At 34.5% G+C, this 18,630-nt stretch overlaps 1 protein-coding gene and 1 pseudogene across 3 annotated transcripts in view; both read right to left on the bottom strand.

The window, feature by feature from the left end:
- Positions 1–18,630, bottom strand: part of Grm5 (glutamate metabotropic receptor 5) — a 478,225-nt gene that overhangs the window by 412,190 nt on the left and 47,405 nt on the right. The window lies entirely within an intron of this gene.
- Positions 1,897–4,719, bottom strand: LOC134477559 (holocytochrome c-type synthase-like; annotated as a pseudogene).

Raw genomic sequence — 18,630 nt, 5'->3', positions numbered from 1 at the left:
ATGTATCTATACTTTCAGAAACACTGATAATATTGTATATAAAATTGTATGTCCATTTTGTGCCTAACAAAATGTGATCAGTATATATTATCAAGGGTAATAATAGTGGATTCTCTGTGGTCAGCTGCTGTAAATGTGACACAGAAGATTCAAAGAATATAGTCAGTATGATTTAGATGATTATCACAGGCATTCCTTTAATTTAAATTTTGTTGCTCACTTAGTATATGCTTGCATTTTTCTAGGTATTGGGGCTATACAAAATAATGTTTATAGTCTTTCTATTGAAGTTTATCATCTATTATGAATTAAACTGCTACAAACATAAGTATTCATGTACAATTCATAACACCTGAACCTCAGAAATAGCTCATATCTATATCTGAATGGACAAAGAAAACATGCTATTTATATAAACATAGTAGTATACTACAAAGGATGAACTTGACTCATTCTTTGATAAATGTATGCACTTCCAAAATATAATATCAAGTGAAATAGTAAGTTAAATATCATATGATTTCTTTCACATGAGAAACTCAAAATATAAGTCAAATAAAAATGAGGTATCATGCCTCATGCCTGTAATCCCAGAACTTGGGAGACTGAGGCAGGAGAATCATTGTGAGTTCAAGGCCAGCCTGGTCTACAAAATGAATTTAAGAGTGACCTGAACTGCATACTAAAACCCTGTCTCAAAAAAAAGACAAAAATAAAGTCAAGTAAAAGGAAGTAGGCAGGGGCTGGGGATTTAGCTCAGTGGCATAAGCACCTGCTTTATAAGCAGGCGGTTGTGAGTTCAATCTCTGGTACTGATAAAAAAAAAAAAGGAAGTAGGCAGAATGCTTTCAAATGGAAGAAGATGTAGAGAAGGAGGTAGGGGAAGGGGGGCAAAAGCTGTGAAAAAAAAGAATTAAAATTGGCTATGTACATATACCAACTTGTTATGGTATAAAACCATGATGTAATGCAAACATGTTAATGAAAAAATAAATTTATAATCTAGTAGATAAAGAAGTTAGTGACTAGTGAGAAAGCATACTATGCTACAAAAGAATGGAGGACAGATTAGCAGAGACTGGGAGTGAAACATGAAAGTGGTTCCAAAAGATTTCAAAGCACTGCAAGCCAAGATACCTAAATGTAAAACTAGGAGAATGGGCAAACAATAGCAAGACAAACAAAAGGGGATACAAAAATAACAGACTTCATTTCAGCACCTGGTGTTTGTTATCTACGTCATATATTGTCATGGGGCTAAGTAAATTGATACTACTCTTCTAAGTGTCAACTTATATCCTGTAAAATGGCATTCAGAAAATCACTCTACTATTATGAGATTTCACTAAGACATTATACGCATTAACTCCTAAGATATCTCCCTTTTTAAACCCACCTTCCTCTCTTGGATTCTACACACAACCTCTACCTCTAACATGTTCTTCACTGTGAAAGCTGCAGGACTTTGGCAAAATGCACACCAGACCCAGTCAAACCTAACTTAAAATTTTTCAATGCCTTCTGCTTCCAAAACCAAATTATTAATTATGCACTCAGAGGTATGCATGATTTGTCCCCCAGCTGTCTCAGTACAGTCGTTTTCATGCTTTACTTTTTCCAAGTTTCTTTGCTTCAGCCACTTTTCTTTTCCTCCGCACATGTCTTAGTGACTCTCTCCTCCTTGAGACACAATACCCTCAACAGACCCAGCTTAATAGAGGAAATGTTTATTTTGGTTCACTGTTTGTAGAGGTTTTGGTCTATAGGCTGCTGGCTCCAAGGCAGGGTGCATGGCAGATGGGCTTCTAAGAGAGAAAGAGTTCATGACATAGCAAGGAACAGAGATAAACTAAGGGAAGAGCAAAGGAAAAAAAGTCTTCCAGTCTTTGCCCCCAGTGCTCCACCTCTTCAAACCAGGCTTTACCTCCAGGTATTACCTTTAGCTATGAGCTCATTAGAGGACTAATCTACTGTTGATCATCACATCCCCTTGGTCCAATCACCTCTCAAATGCCCCACTATGAGTGCATGAGATTTTGAGAGATATCTACGTATGAAACATAATACATGGCCATGATCACTCTTTATTTTTTTAAAACCATTAACCAAGCTTTATTTAAAAATATGTAAATATTTGACATGTACAACTTAAAATTATTATATTTCTGAAATCCCACACAGAACTGACACAGCAGAGAAACCACATCAAGTTAATCATTTACATTGTCAATTCCATCCACTAATTTAGCACTACAGTATTCGAGAAAAATGAAAGATTTAACATGAACTGCAATAAAGAAAAACCAGTCATTTGTAACATGCTGCTGTAACTAGAATAACCAGTCAAATAACCAAATTCCAACCGCAAATTTAAAGCTTCCTTAAAAACAAAAACACATTCAGGTCTCTGTATTGATGCCAATACTCTACATTTGAGGGAAAAAATACTCTTCTTGTGAACTTTAACCCAAAGACAAATGTCCTCATGTCTTAGAGAGGGATCTGTCCTGGCCCTGTGACTTGAGCAGGACTCTCAGAGTTTGGATTCAGCCGACTGGAAGGACTCACAAGCTGCAAAGGAATGTATTCCAAGTTGGAAGGACCTGTTAAGTGCCAGGGACAATGATACTCATTTTGGGGGGAGTAGACTCACATATTAAAGTTACAGAAATAAAAATGAAAAATTTAAGTTAAAATATGAGTTCCAAAATATATGCGTTACCACTTCCCGGTGTTTTAAATTTCTATGTGAAAAACTCACATAAATGAGAATTTGGAGAGCTGAGACATGCTTATTCTTGCTGGGTACATTTCCAGTGTATACCTTTGCATACTGTTCAGGGCCGCACCTCCACTGCAGGGACGTTACAAATGCTGGTCATTTTTTAAAAAGCATAACTATGTCGTTTTTCTAAGTTTCAGTTATAATATTTGACCAGGAAAAAGTTCATGAACATTGCACTGACTTTCAGGTTTTACATCTCAGTCCTGAAAAAAACAAGACAACTTTAAACACTTTTCAAAAGTTCTTTTACAGACGTTAAGACTTTTTAGCTGAACTACACCAGCAATAGTGAAGTTAAAGGAACTCAATTTAGGGAAATAGTTTAATGTATTCCTCAGAAAAAAATAGTTTATATTTTTCCATCGCAATCAAAACAGTGGTTATGACGTCCAGCGCACCAGGCGACCTTCATTCTGTCCCACACAGCCGAAAGCAGATCCACGGCTGGGCGCACACCCAGGATGGAGAACTGGCAAGTCTTTGCTCACTTCGCCGCAGTCACAGTAATCGATCGAGTATCTCGCTTCAGTTCCACAGCGGTTGATGATCCAATCGTGCCTGTCGAAAGGCAGCTCATACCCCATCTAGAAACGAACCCTGGCCTTGGTGAATACCGTTTGCTTTCCCTCCGAGTCAGCGAGGGACCACAAGGACACTCCTCAGCATGAAGGGCTTCCCACTTCAAAAATCTCCTCCCAGGGCCTGCTCATTATTCTGACTGTGAACTTCAGTGGCATTATACACACCTTTCTGACTAATGTCCTCATCCACCGACCTCCACCCTTTCCTTAGCACTGCACTCCAGGACATCTGTTCCGAAGGGTAGACCCACTTTTTCTCCAAGTCTGCTCTTGGCATGGATGATTCCTCTCTGACCTAGACAAAACAAACGGCTGGTCGGGGGCTGGTGTTTGATCAGGTGGTGGCATCAGATCTGAAGGACCCAGGTTCTCCTTACTGGCCCTGGCACCAGTAAGCTGACACTGCACATACTCATACGCTGGATCCTGGTGGGCAGGCCCAGAGGAAGCTTTGCTGTCACTACTGGACTAGATGGTTCCTCGCTCACTGCACAGCCTTGACTCTTCCTTTCATGCCTTGGGCATTCTGAAGGTGGTGATGCTGTCTGATGATCTGAAGCATTTGGGGTCTGAGCTGAGACAGCAGGAGCAGATGCTGACAAACCCATGGATAGAGACTCCAAACAATTTTGAATGTGTTGACCCCAAACAATTTTAAATGTCCGGCTGCTCCAGCCTGCGGTCCTCAGACCCCTCCGGTCACTGTGGACACCACCTTTGCCACCTGAGTCCTCCCCAGGGCTGCCGCAAGCTGCCTGCTCCGCCTCTAACCGCCAGCCCTGGTGAGAGTGCAACCAGCAACCGCTGCCTGCCTGCTGCGGCCTCACCCCAGCGGGTCACCGCTGTCACGGCAGTCCTTACTTTGTACTTTAAACATTATCTTTTCCTGGTCATCTTTCCCATCCTATTTGCTGGACCTAATTTCTAATCATTCTTCATATTTTTGAATCAAGTGTATATTCCTCATCCATCCCAATCAGGCCACATGACCCTTGTCATAGGATCTCCTAGACTGGCTTGCTCCACTTTTTAATATCTAACAAAAATAAAATTTTGCATTTGATTGGGTGAGGTGTTGCATCTTCAAGTAAACTGGAGGAAGAAATGAAAGGGTTTAACCACAATAGTGTGGTGAGCAGATAAGTGCTTAAGAATCCTCTGTTCACAAATTTCAAAATTATGCACAAAGTCTGAAAGAAGAATTAGCTTTTCTGTAGCAAAGTGAGAAGTAAAGGAAGGTGCTAGATGGGAGCCAAGAATCCTGAGTTCGTTGCTTTATCATTAATAACTGTAACTGCACGGTGAAAGTAGTAGGCTTTTATTTCTTTTTATCATTCACATCATTAAATCATTTATTACTTTAAATAAAAACAAGTATCATTGAAGTATACTTAAAAAACAGAATATCAAACTTTAATGTGATTATGATGTACAAAGAAAACAATGATGGTTTTTAAAGGAGAAATATGGAATAAAATCATATTTTTGTGTCAAGTCTTGTTTAAGAGGAAATTGGGGTCAAATACATTACATAGAGAAGAACCTCTGCATGAAAATTACTTCATTGAGAACCTATGTGGCAAGAATTAAGATGTTACATATACATACCAACTCTGCATGATGAATATACTCATTATGTGCTGCAAACATGAATTAAGAAAAATAAAAAATTTAAAAACTTAACCAGAGTTTATAAGCAAGCGGAAAGATGCAGAACATTTTCCATTTAACAAGTAGATATTACCAAGCAAAACAAAGAAGCTAATACTGCAATAAAAATTACTTTTAACTTACTTATCATAAGTAACACATTTTATTTCTATTTCTTTCCATTGTGTATAAATAGACAAGCACTAATTCCCATTGTAGTACAATGTTTTATTTTTTACTCAAAATACTGTTCTTCATGACTATGAGTACGTATATATCAAACTTGTAAGAATTTGTTTTTAAAAGTTGCATATTTTCAAAAGTATGTTTGGGGTTGATTACAGGTGATAGCTCAGTCTATCCAGCTAAAATTTAGCTTTTCCAGTTACAATTTAGCTCAACGAACACAATATTATGGTTTTTCATCATAATGTTAAATTCTCCCACTGTAAAATTTCTGCATAATTTCTGATGTTAGAGAAAATAATTTAGTATACTTTATTCCTTTGCATTTCCTTGTTTAAATTAAAAATATTGTTTTGCTATTTTAAATCCAAATTCAGGACAAAACTTTGTTTCATCTTGTTATGGAAGTTATACTTTCCAGCTGCTCATACGCAAGTAATGGTTTATGGTGATAGCAATCAAAGACAATCATTATTAGAAGATGTAAGAAACGAGAAATGTACATAAGAATTTGAAAATTTGCACTGTCATTTCCCCTTGCTATTTATTTAGAGTTTTGTTTTCTAATTAAAGGCATTGTCAGAATTTGTAAAAAGTAACTGATAAAACATGTTTTTCTTTTAAATTAACACCAATTAAGAGCCTGGTTTGCATTTGGTCGTTTTTATTTAAACTACATAAAAGACAACATCAATGTCTAATCCCCTTTTTTATCTCTTCCTCCTTTGTCTCTTAACCCACCTAAATAAATAAATAAATAAATAAATAAACAACAAAATAGGATTGAAAGGATAAATCTTGGGTTTATAAGATGCTTTAAGTGCATAAAACAAATTAACAACACAAAGGTAATTGGGCATGCTAGCATACACAGATGGATTATCCATAAGTGGTAAATCTAATAATGACAGAGGTTTTATTCGTACCTTACTCCCTCTTTTGGTTTTACTTAGACATTTAAATTTTACTGAACTAATTTTAATTTTTGAAAAATTGTAGTACTGAAAATTAGATAATTACATTCAGCTTTATTTTAATCACTAATTGATCTAAGTTTCCTTAAAGGCTAACAATCCATTGAGAAAACCAAAACTAAGAGAAGTAAAGGAATTTACTTAAGATAATCTTGCTACAAATGCAAAACTGTACAAAATCAAGCTTATTTTATCTATGAAGTAACAGAATAAACTGCATAAAATTATAAAGAACATAAAAGGTACCTAAGATGTAAAAGCAATTATTATATCTAAGCTATAAATAAAAATACATCAGAATGTTTACTGTTTTAGAAATATTAGCATATTAAAATGTATATCATACAGTTTGTTAAAGCTACAAATATTTAATTCCTATGTACACATTAATACACATATATTTACAGATAGATTTAGATTATAAGGAAAGTATAAATTGGACTTTTGAAACTCAAACCTCAGACTTATAAAAGTATTTTCATATTTGTACCAACAAAACAAATTTCAGTTTGGAATGTGAAAACATTTTTTTTTTTTTTTTTTTTTTTTTTGCCTTTTTCGTTTTTACCGGTACCGGGGATCGAACTCACGACTGCCTGCTTACAAGGCAGGCACTTATGCCGCTGAGCTAAATCTCCAGCCCCTGGAATGTGAAAACATTTTTACATGAATGTCATTTTTAGGAACAACAGCTATAAACGTAAGACTCCCTAGGCCCTACAAATATCTTCAGATGATTTTGACTGATATTACAACTCCTGACTCAGATGCTGCCAATACAACATACCAAAGTCTCAAGTTAGTTCAAAATATAACACGATGATCTGAGCTGACAGCTGTCCTTGGAATGAGTTGAGAGAGTATAATGTTAGGGATGATAAGGGAAGAAAGGAAAACTTAAGCACAATAAATACATTTTTTGATTTGAGAAAGGCTCAGTATATTGCAAAAGATTGAGGTAAGCACTGCAGAAATGATGGATAACTGCATATTGTTAAAATTTCTAAATCATAAACCTACAATAAAATCACATCCCAAAATATATTCTTCTATGGTCACAGAATGAATATAAATAATAGGAAAAGTTTTGCCCTATTCCAGAATCCAAGTTTTTCCCAGTTACATCTTATAATTATAAAACTATTTAAATTGACTAAATTTCACTGTAAATTTGGAGCTATAAAATGTTAGAAAAGTAAAACTCTGTACTAAAAACATTTCATATACTTTCATATGAAGCACTATAAAATTGTAAGTTTCTTTGAGAAAAAAGTTTTAAATATCTTAAAGATCACAGAATTATGCAAGTAAGCTGAACAGAAGAAATTACTAGAGCAAAGTTTGTCAGCCTAAGATTCCTAGATTTGTTAGGGCATTAAGATGGCAGAGAATTATTGAAATTCTTTACATATAGATTTGTTTTGAAAAAATATATAGTTATTTATTAAATTCATAACATCAGAGTATTCTTAAAGCAGCTTTAGTTTTTAAAAGTTTATTAACTATTAATAAAAAACTTTTTTATGTTTGAGAAAATGGAAAAACATTGTTCAATGACTATGGGTACCACACAGCTGGAGGATGAAAAATAATTACCAGAACATAGGTCTGTTCCATCCCGTAACTATACCCTTAATCTTTGCTGCTGACCATATCATGGTGTCACACACATTGCCACATATCGTGAACTGGTAAAAGAGAGATGCCATCTACAAAATGTGGCCCATATTTATGAGAAAATGAGAATCCTCAGTGCTGTTAGGCATCCTGATAGATAGAGGTCTCTTTTCTTGAAAAGAAAAAAATCTATCATGTCTTAATAAGAAAACCTGTGTTTTAATTTTACATGGCTCAAGTTGTAGAGAGAAACAATATCTTCTGCTTTATAAACTATGGCACAAAACTAACTGAGGCTATTTTCTAAGGAAATTCAGTTAATTGGATACTGTTATCCCTGGTAAGCTAAATATCAGTGAGCTGTAATTATTGTTCACAGTGCATTTGCTTAATTTTTCTACTGTGTTAGGTTCCTTTTCTACCTTTTATAAATTCTGTAATCCTTCATTAACTTTACTTTCATAAATTATATTCAGGTTTTTCATCTTATTTTAAAGTTATAGTCCTGAACCAAAGCACTCTATCCTGGATCCCCTAAAGATTAGTGTCCATATCTTTATGCAAAATGCATTTAGTCTAACTTTAATAGTTGGCAAGTTTTTTTTAACAGTTTCAGCATTGCTGAAATGTCCAACTCTAAACAAAATCTCTGAGACTCATGACAAACTCATAGCAGTGAGTCCAGCTTTCTGGGATCTCCAATGCACTTTTAGCTTCATTCTCACAACCTCATGCACTGTAGTTACAGGAACATATTATTTCTGGTAAAATCTGGGTGGAAACCTCTATGATCCTTGAACTCTTCAATTCTGCATACCCATAAGGTCAGACCTCAAATAATAGCTGTATCCATTTGGCTCATGTTTGTAGAGGCCTCTGTGTATCTTGACTGAGAATTTTGAAACCAAACCTAGGGAGTCATTTTTTCACAGAGAGTCCTGGGGATCTCTTCTCAATGGAAGGTTTATAATTTTACACCTCTGAGCCTGTAAAAGGTGGAGTCTTGCTGATTCCTGAATGCCATCAAGGTATCTTTCATATTTCCTAATGCAAAGTAGTTGCATTGTTTTTAATGCTTATCTTTTCAATAATCATCCTCTCCTTTGACCCAACATTTCAAGCCCTTCCTTTCTTGGAAAAACTCCAAACTTTTCAAATGAGCTTTTAACTCATGATTCTCATTGTGAAGCCAAAAGTACTCATATCACAACCTGAATTTCAGGCTGCTTCTAAATTTTTCTACCAGATCAATTAGTCTGCTGCTTTTAATTTCAATTTCCTCTAAAATTTCAGAACGTGAACAAAACAGACAATTTTTTTCCAGAGCATAACCTTTGGCATGGAGTCTTTGCTCCTAAATGAAACCTCCTGAATATAGCTTTCCTATCATATTTCCATGAACATTCTGTTGAACACTGAATCTTCTGTTAATCTGGTTTAAAGTATTCTAGGACTTTCTATCTGGCATTTCCAAGCCTTTCAAAATTCATCCCACAAACCAGTTCCAAAGTTTATGGATCACATAGCCATGAAAACTCACAGTAATGACCTCACTTCTCTTGATAAACCAAAATATTTCTGATCATTTTCCTGTCACAGAGACAAAATATTCCACAATCACAATTTAAAAGAGAAGAGGTCTGACACATAATTTCCACAAGATTTAATATGTGGTCAAATGGAGAAGTAGCATGATGAAAGAACTTGCCACTAACCAAAATCATTTACATTAAGGCATTCAGGAAACAACATGTGAAGGGTGGAGGTATTAAGGAAGATACAGCCTCCAATTTATGCTTCCAGACAATTGCCTCTTCTGACCAGTCCTCACTTCTTTAGCTATCCATTCATTAGTAGCTAATGAAAGTATTTTTCCTATGACCTAAACACTTTTCATAAGACCAGGCTCACTTGTTTATATTAGACTTGGCGGTACATTGTACATCTGAACCATAATAATCAGTAGTAACAAAATACAAAATGTTCAATGAAGGATAAATTGAAGATACAATAAATAGTAAAATTAGGAATACGCTGTTGTTGCAATGGAGTTTTGGACAAAAATATATTTTCAGGTAATACTTACAGCTCAGTATCTGCAGGGTTATCAAGGAACTTTTCTGTGCCGAAGAAGTAAATGTCCAGCAGGAGGATCTTGGATCACACTCATTAGCTGAGAACATTCTGATTCAATTTCATGAACTCTAACATCAATTTAGCCATAAGCAGAGTTAGGACCACTTAACTCAGTATGTTGATAGTGTACATGGCTATCTTCTTGGTTGAAACTTTGGACTTTTTGGGAAGTATTTATGGTAAATAAAAAACACATACTCACATTATAATTCTACTTTAAGTATGAACATTAATTCTTTCTATAGCCCAGTCTACCAACAGTAAAGACTGCTTCCCAGAAGCTTTTGACAGCCTGCCTTCTAATATGAAAAATAGGAAATGTACGGAAGGAAACAGGCACTCAAAGTTCACCCAAAACTGTATAAAATGTGAAGGCTGTATACCAAATGATCAAATGGAAAGAAGCAGCATTCAAGAATAGCTTATTAGCTGGTGTTTTAATAATTTAATTAATTCACTCTGCTTTATCTGTTATTATCTAACATTACAGATATTAGGAATTTCTAATGTGCATAAAATTAACATCTTATGAAGTCCAGAAAAATTCATATATTTGTAGACAATTACTCAAAGGTACCAACACAACTGTCGTTACTCGTAATCTGCTTCACTCCAAATTTAATACTCTCTTTTAATACACTAGATCAAGTCCCTGTAGATACAGTCATATACAATTTTACTTTTGCTTTAACTTTAGGATGGTATATTGGCTAGTTTTATAAATGTGTTAAGAAAATGAAAAACATTATATACAGCAAAAACATTCTTCTATACTTGTCAATCACTATTTAGAAGGAAATATTGAAATTTTTTTTAACTCTGATACTTGCTCTGGTCTACAGAGAACAGCTGCCCACAAACACTCGTTATCTTCTGGGGAACATTAGATGAAAAATAATAGTTCTTTGTCATTTAATTTTTCATTTTTGTTTAGCACCAAAAGAGGAAAATACTACTACAGTCTTTATGTGATGCTTGAATAGCTTATGTTGAATTATGGGTCTCTGCATTGAATCTTACAAACATCCTATTTTTGTTAAAATCTTGTTGAAGGAGAGAGTGAATAATACAAAATCAGGCACAAAATTCCAATATAAAACTTAAAATTTAATGTATTTTGAAATACTCTCAAATCTTTACATTATGAAGTCTGACTTCTACCAAATTACTTCCAGGTAAGAATCATTTATAGCTTAACTGTAATAATAGGTATTATCTATAAAAATTGCTTGTCATCCTATGCCAACATCCTTCTCATCTTTAGGGGCTCAGTGAAATGTCATTTCTAATGAAAAAATAATCTTTAAACCCATCTCCTCTTGTGACCCCTTAGCAATTTTAAATCTACAATAGTACTTGTCATAGCCTGCCCAGTGATTATTAAAATTATTTAGGTGCTTGTCTCACTAAATGATTATGAGATGACTCCTTAGTGATCAGAGAGTATTAATATTTATTCATGTGAATTTCTTATAAATTTCATATGAAAAGTAAAATTGAATCTATTTATTATTTTATTCTAGTTTAGAAAGGATAATTATGACCTATGTTTGTAAATCAGATCTTCTAAAGGTAGAATAATCACACAGTCACTGATGTCATATGCATATATGGACATAAATGTGCTTTTATCACACAACGAGCTCATACTCAGGCAGACACACACACACACACACACACACACACACACACACAACTACTCCAGATAGTTCCTATTTTCAAAAATTGTTGCTGCTTATTTAACTTCTGTTTCTTAATAATAATAAAACTTAGCCTGCTTAAGAAAAGAATTCAAGAAAGCTGTGGGAATATATTCAGACAAATAGCAACACAGCACATGGTGCAGTATAGAAAACAGAATTTGCTTTTTAATAGTGTTAGTACCTCATAAAATCACAAAGAAACTTTCTGAGCTGACCTGAACATAAAATAAGTGTAGCATAAGTTCATTTTGCCTACAAACAGGGATAAATGTTCTTTTCCATGCTCCTTTATTTTTATTTATTGAAGAGGGGAAAAAGACACAGAAAAGATCAAAAAGCAAAAGACACAAACAACAACAAACCCAAAGCAATAAAAGTATAGGTTTCAAAACAAGATGATAGGAATTTAACAATGGTTGTGGTATTGCACATTGTTACCTTCAAAAGGGTTGCTTAGGTTACTAGAGATAGACATATAAAATTAACTGTATTAACTGTTCTTTTCTAAGAACTAATACAATTAGTAGCATAGTCATTTTAGCTATCATACACACACACACAAAAAAAAAGTATGTCTTTTTCCTTTTCCTTTCCTTTCTTCCACTATTCCCCTATCCCAGTTACTTTTTATTCATTGAGGAGTTTCTTAGCCTTTCACAATATTTACTGTAGATTATGGATCATAGTTGCTCTTTCAGTTATTTACAGTAGGGAGACAAATGATATTTACACGTGTGAGTTTGATTTATTTCACTTACAAGTATGGTCTCAAGTCTCATCCATTTACTTTTACATGCTTTGGTAAAATCTTCTTTATAGCTGTGTAGTGCACCATTGTAAAATGCCCTTCTTTAGTCACTCTTGTATGCCTGGTTCTGTCCCTGCATAACTCTTTTGAGGATATTGGCTACCGAAGTGCTCAAATGGCCTGCATTCATCCTTTTTGGACCAAGTCTGTTTCATAAAATTTCCAGAATTCTAACGACCATAGCTTCCTACTCAATGATCAGTGAGTGACACGATGCAATGACAATCACAGAAAATGCTGTATACTATGGTTTAATTGAGAGAACATAGTTTTCAAAGTTCTGGGTGTAAGAAATCATATTATTGAAAAGTGGATTTATTTAGCCTGGATTGTGTCCTTTATTCCTGTCCTTCTTTTCTTTCTTCTCTTTTTTATTAGTAAATTTTTGTGAAACATAATAAATTCGTGAATGTACATGTGTAGATAACTTCTTGATCCTTTTTACCTCCCCCTGCTCCCTCTCTCCCTCCCATCTCCAGAGTTTGTCTGTGTCCTATCTTCCATCTTTTGATTTCTTCCTAAATTATTTAAACTTTGGGTTTCATACAGGAAATCATGTGATATTTAACTTTCTGTGTCTACTTATTTCACTTAGCATTTTATGTATCTACTCATAATATTTCAAAAGCTTTCTTTACAGGATCACGACATTGCAAAACTTTCTAATCTGTGAATTACTATGCAAAATCTAGTGATACTGTAACATACAATTGAAAATTTTCAGACAGATATTTCATCACTTCTGTGTTCCCTCACTGTGAGGAAACCCTTGTGCCAGCTTCCAGGGTATATGTTGGCTGACTATTTTATTGTGCTTATTTTCTGCCACTGTGCTCATGACTGAGAAAAATTCAGTGGGGTTCTTTTGGCAGTGTTCTGAAATGCACATTCCTTAGGTAACTGAGGTGATTACTGAGGGGGAACAAAAACTTTTCTAGACATGAGTTTGCCCTCATAAAGATATTCTAGGCCTTCATTCTTCATTAAGCAATCACCAGTTCTTTTTTGTTGCTGTTTTTCTAATGTTAGATACAGGCAAGTACTTTCTTTTTCATGTGTTTTAAGAGACCAAATAATGCTGATTGACATTTCTCAGGAAATCTTTCAAGTATTTTGAGCAATGTATATTGCTGTTCATTAGAAAAGTCTCCCAAATGGATAAAAGTTATTTGATGGTAAACAGTTTCATGATCTTTCATTAAACCTTTCAGAATGACTTCAAAAACCAGTTTGGAAGAACATTAGTCAACACCTGGCTATTCTGATCTTGAGCTAACTATTCTGTAAATAGTGTGATGTAAAGGAGCATGCCATTTAACCTCATTGTATTTGTTTTCTCTCCTGAAATACAAAACATGATATATTGGCATTCAGGTGAATAAAAACAAAACATTGGAGACATAATAGGAATTCAAAGAAGATAATAGTCAAACAGAATAGATATCATAGTGAATCTTATTGTCTTCAAAGTAGTTGCCTATACCCTCAGACTTGCTAGTATTAAAGAAAACAGATGCAAATAAAATCAGTCAAAACAAGACAGTGAAAGCAATGCAGATTAAGTTCTTCAAATTAAGTTAAGAAGAAATTAAAAATGGTTACCATAGTAATTATATTTCTTATAGAGAGCATCTTGATGCTATCTCCTGATCCACTCTGCCTGTGTTTCTTTTTATTAGTGTATCCAGGCCATCCATGTTAGCAATTATAGCCAACCTTCTCTGCCTCATTTCTGCCATGCGATTTTTCTGGTGTTAGTTGTCTACTTTTCCCCTTCATTTCAATATGTTCCTCATTCAGTGAGCCCTCTGTGCCACTGTTCCTGAAACCATGGTCTTCTCTCTATCTCTCTAGAATGTCCTCAGAAATTTTTGTAGGGTTGGATCTGTGGTCATGAACTCCCCCAGTTCCTCTTTGTCATGGAAGCATATGGTTACTCCATTAATTTGAGAGGTAGTTTTTCAGGGTTAGTTTTTCTGGGTTGGAGACTATTTTTTTCAGGACATGGAATACTTCACTCCAAGCTCTTCTTGATTTGATGGTGTGTGTTGAGAAGTCATGATGTGATTCTGATGGATTTTTCTTTATAGGTGATCTGTTTATTTTCTCTGACAGCTTTTAATATTCTGTTTCTGTGTTGAATGTCTGGGATCTTGATTATTATATGTCTGGGTGTAGATCTATTTTGATTATAGCTGGCTGGAGTTCTGTATGCCTCATTTATCTAAATATCATTTCCTTTTCATATGCTTGGGAAGTTTTCTTCAATTATTTCAGTAAATAGCCTTTGTATTTCACTTGTATTTACCCCTGCTTCTTCACTCACATTTTTTATTCTTAAGTTATAGATCCTCTTGTCATCTTCTAGCCTTTGTATTGTCACTTCCTGGATCCTTGTTATTTTTAAGAGATCTTTTGTTTCATGATCACAAGTTGCAAGCCTGTCTTAAAGGTTTGATAGTCTATCTTTAGTTTCTTTCAAGCAGTTTTGCCAGCTTTCAATGGAGTTTTTAATTTCCTGGTAATCTCTTTGAATCTCTTTTATGTATTTTAAATTTATTTTATATTCTTCATTGAAGATTTCCTTCCTTTTTCTATGCTCCTCCATGCTTCCATCTGTGTCTTCTTGAGGGGTGATTAGCATTTCTTTTATTTTTCTTATATCTTCTTTTACTTGTATTAACACTTCTGTTTTAAGTTCCTTTATAATTTCATGACATTGTTTCTTTATATCAGATGTTGTTGCTTCAGAAACTGCAGGTGTGCAACTCCCAATCCCACGAGCAGACTGAGTCCCCCACATTCACTGTGAACTGATGCAGTTCTCTGGTCCACCACTCACCTCCAAGACTGCATGCTCTCCCTGAGGCCCTCAGGCTTGTCAACCCCAACTTCACCATAACCGTGCATCTCTCTGGATTTCAGTGGTGTTTTGCACACTTTGGGTCTGCTTCCAGTGAAGGTGCATCTGGCTACTACCTTCTGCCCAAGTTATTCTTTTTCTTTCTTTCTTTCTTTCTTTCTTTCTTTCTTTCTTTCTTTCTTTCTTTCCTTCCTTCCTTCCTTCCTTCCTTCCTTCCTTCCTTCCTTCCTTCCTTCCTTCCTTCCTTCCTTTTTTTAACTTTAGTTGTTTCCTGGGTCGAGAATCCATCTCCTTCCTTCTGGTCTTCCCCAGCATGCTACATTTCAGCATCTGGGCTGTTTCTCTCAGAGAAGCTTTTTACTTTGTTTCTTATTGATCTGCCATCTTTTCCACTTCCTTTGACTACATTTTTTACTCTATTGATGATAAGAATTTCATCAGTGCAGATACGTATTACAAATCCTCACTGTAATCTTGCAAGAGAAGAATGATAATTTCCACCTGCAAAAGATGCTACAAAAGTTGGCTGGCTAACACAACAAAGCTACCAGCTGCAGATCAATTTTAACCTAGGTCTGTCTGATTCCAAATTACACTCTTTATCAGAACAATGTTTTCCCTCACAAGACTGTGTCAGCCATAACATTGTTACTTGGTATTTCTTGATTATCATTGTAGATTTTTATTAAATAAGAAAAAGGAAAGATTAGGAAGAAAATCTATGGAGAGCTTAGTTGGTCACCTCCTGCAAAGAAAGTGCCCCAATGTCACTCTTGTCCCAAATTTTCAGATGTAATCCATGTCAATATTTCTATCAGTAACACTTTTTTTTTTTTTTTTTTTTTTTTTACTTTCTCCGACTCCTTCAGTTACACATCCCATGCTTGGCATACAGCAGGCTTTTTATATGTAACCTTAAACACCTGTCTGCTTCAGTTTCCTCGTTGGTAAAGTACAGCTAATAACAATCAACAATATAGTGTTGCTTTGTAGATATATTTGGTTAGTAATAACTAATAATCAGTACAATAGTTAACATGTGTAAGTATTCAATAAATGTTAGCAATTATTTTTTCCATTGCCACTGCATATTTGTTACCTGAATTAACAGAGAAAGTTCACAAGCAGAATATGTGCAGGATCTACAGATAAAATAGCTGTACTTAACAGCAAGAAGTATCTGTATACCAGTTCCAATCCCTAGAGTAGAGCTGGGTAACCCAGAAGCAAATCTCTGAGAATTGATTTTGTCACTAATGTTGTAATAATATGTAATCGTGTTGTGGCTAGGACCTTCTTCGGAATTCTTTTCCAACACTATCTCAGTACAATTACAGTTCATGTCATAGTAAATTATACCTCCCTTGAGTTGATTCATAGTTTTAAAAAGTCATTTAATTATTCTAACATTGATTTGTTCAATTTTTTCCACTTATTCCACTATTTTTGAGCACTTAGCTGTTATGCATCCCCAAATGCTGTGGAAAGTATTGGAATACAGAAATAAAAGGCCAAATTCTTATCCTTAAGGAACAAATAGTACAATATAATATTGGCAATGCAATGTGAGAGGTAAATGTAAATGATGGTGATAGGCAAGATAAGAGGAAATGTGATTATGGAAATATATAAAAGATGAATTCTTAGAGGACTTGTTTGAATTTGGAAAAATAATTAAGAATAATGATAATGTAAAATGAACTTTTCATTTTAGTATATGTTAGATTAGTACAATTATTATAATGAATTCAGAGAATCCCTATAAACATTATAGATGGCTTTAACTATTATTAATCTTTCTTAGCTATTAATCATTATTTTCAAATAATGAACTAATATTGATGTATCACTATTAATCTAAGTCCATACTTTATTGAGATTCTGTTTATCTAGTTTCATTTTTCATTTAAAACTGCATTTAGGATGCCAGTATATATTTAGTAGGTATATATCCTTACCCTTCTCAAAACTGTGACTGACTTTCAGATTTCTTTTGTTTTCGATTACCTCGTGTTTTGAGGAGTATTACTAATTTTCAGGCTGTCCTTTCATTGTGATTGATGTTTGTCTCTTGATTATACTAAGGTTATATGTTGTTGGAGGAAGACTACAGAAGAAAGTGAAATTTTAATCAGACAATACCAAGAGAAGATGATGGCAGAATAACACCATCTTTTCATGGTAGACCTGACCATCTATTTTATAGTAATATTTATTAGGTTTATCCACTCTAACATTGCTCTCTTCCACTATTACCATACTACTTAATGTATAGAAAGAATGTAACCACAAAAAAATTCACATTTATCTCAAATTATCTCTAAATTTCAAAGAGAGAAGGTCATGAGAGTCTTGAATTATAGAAAATTTTTGCTACAAAATAGGGAAATGAATCCGAGATATTTGGCTTAATCATTCATACAATTTAAGGAAAGAGGATCCCCTGCCTGAAAGAAGTGACATGGTTCTGGAAACTCCTCATGCAACAATTTTCTTCACACAGAGAGCTTATTGTTATAGGCTACAGCTGCAGCAATTTTAGGATATGTCTCATAATCTTATTAGTGAAAAATCTAGGCAGGGGAAAGGATGAGTGCAGCCACTTATACTTAATATAAGGTAAGCAAAGACATTAACAGTGTTTAATATTGTACTCTTCAATGTGTTGAATATGGATCATTTTACTTAAATTAAGTCATATAATTAATGTGTGGAGTAAGCTTTCTGGCTATCATTTGAAGCAGAATGGTGAAAAGTCTCTAATAGTACCTATGAGAAATGAAATTTAAGCCCAGGTACTTGGATTTTCAACCATATCTATACACAGCTCTAAAAGGTATTCTAATTTTAGTATACTGAAGCAACGACCTAAAAGACATTCTAAGCAAGGCTAATATTAATAACGTATTTCATATCTTTACCACTACAAATATTGCATAACATGCTCACATGCTTAAGCTAAAACATTCTTAAACTGTCATATTTCCTTTAAATTGGGAAATAATAGAGCCTCATACTGACAGTGCAAACCAGAGTAGAATTTAGTGATATTGAAATTATGAAACATTAGTGGAGATTGATAGTGATAAACTTCTAACTATAACACCAGCTGGAGGAATGAAACCAAACTATGACGTGGCCATGGTAATCCTTATTCAATTAGACTATCAGGAAGCTTCCTGAAATACCCAAGTATAAGATGACTTAATAACCTAGACACAGAACTGCAACCAGCTTCAGTGCCAGCTCCACGTGCTACACTATTCAAACTGTGATTCCCCTGTTAGTTCATTTATTACATATTATCTTAATATATCAAAGTTCATT

Source organism: Cavia porcellus, unplaced genomic scaffold (assembly GCF_034190915.1).
Source record: "Cavia porcellus strain 051 isolate PalLab524CR breed Dunkin Hartley unplaced genomic scaffold, mCavPor4.1 scaffold_9, whole genome shotgun sequence".
Taxonomy (NCBI): domain Eukaryota; kingdom Metazoa; phylum Chordata; class Mammalia; order Rodentia; family Caviidae; genus Cavia; species Cavia porcellus.
Note: the sequence above shows the minus strand (reverse complement) of the source record. Positions and strands in the feature narration are given on the sequence as shown.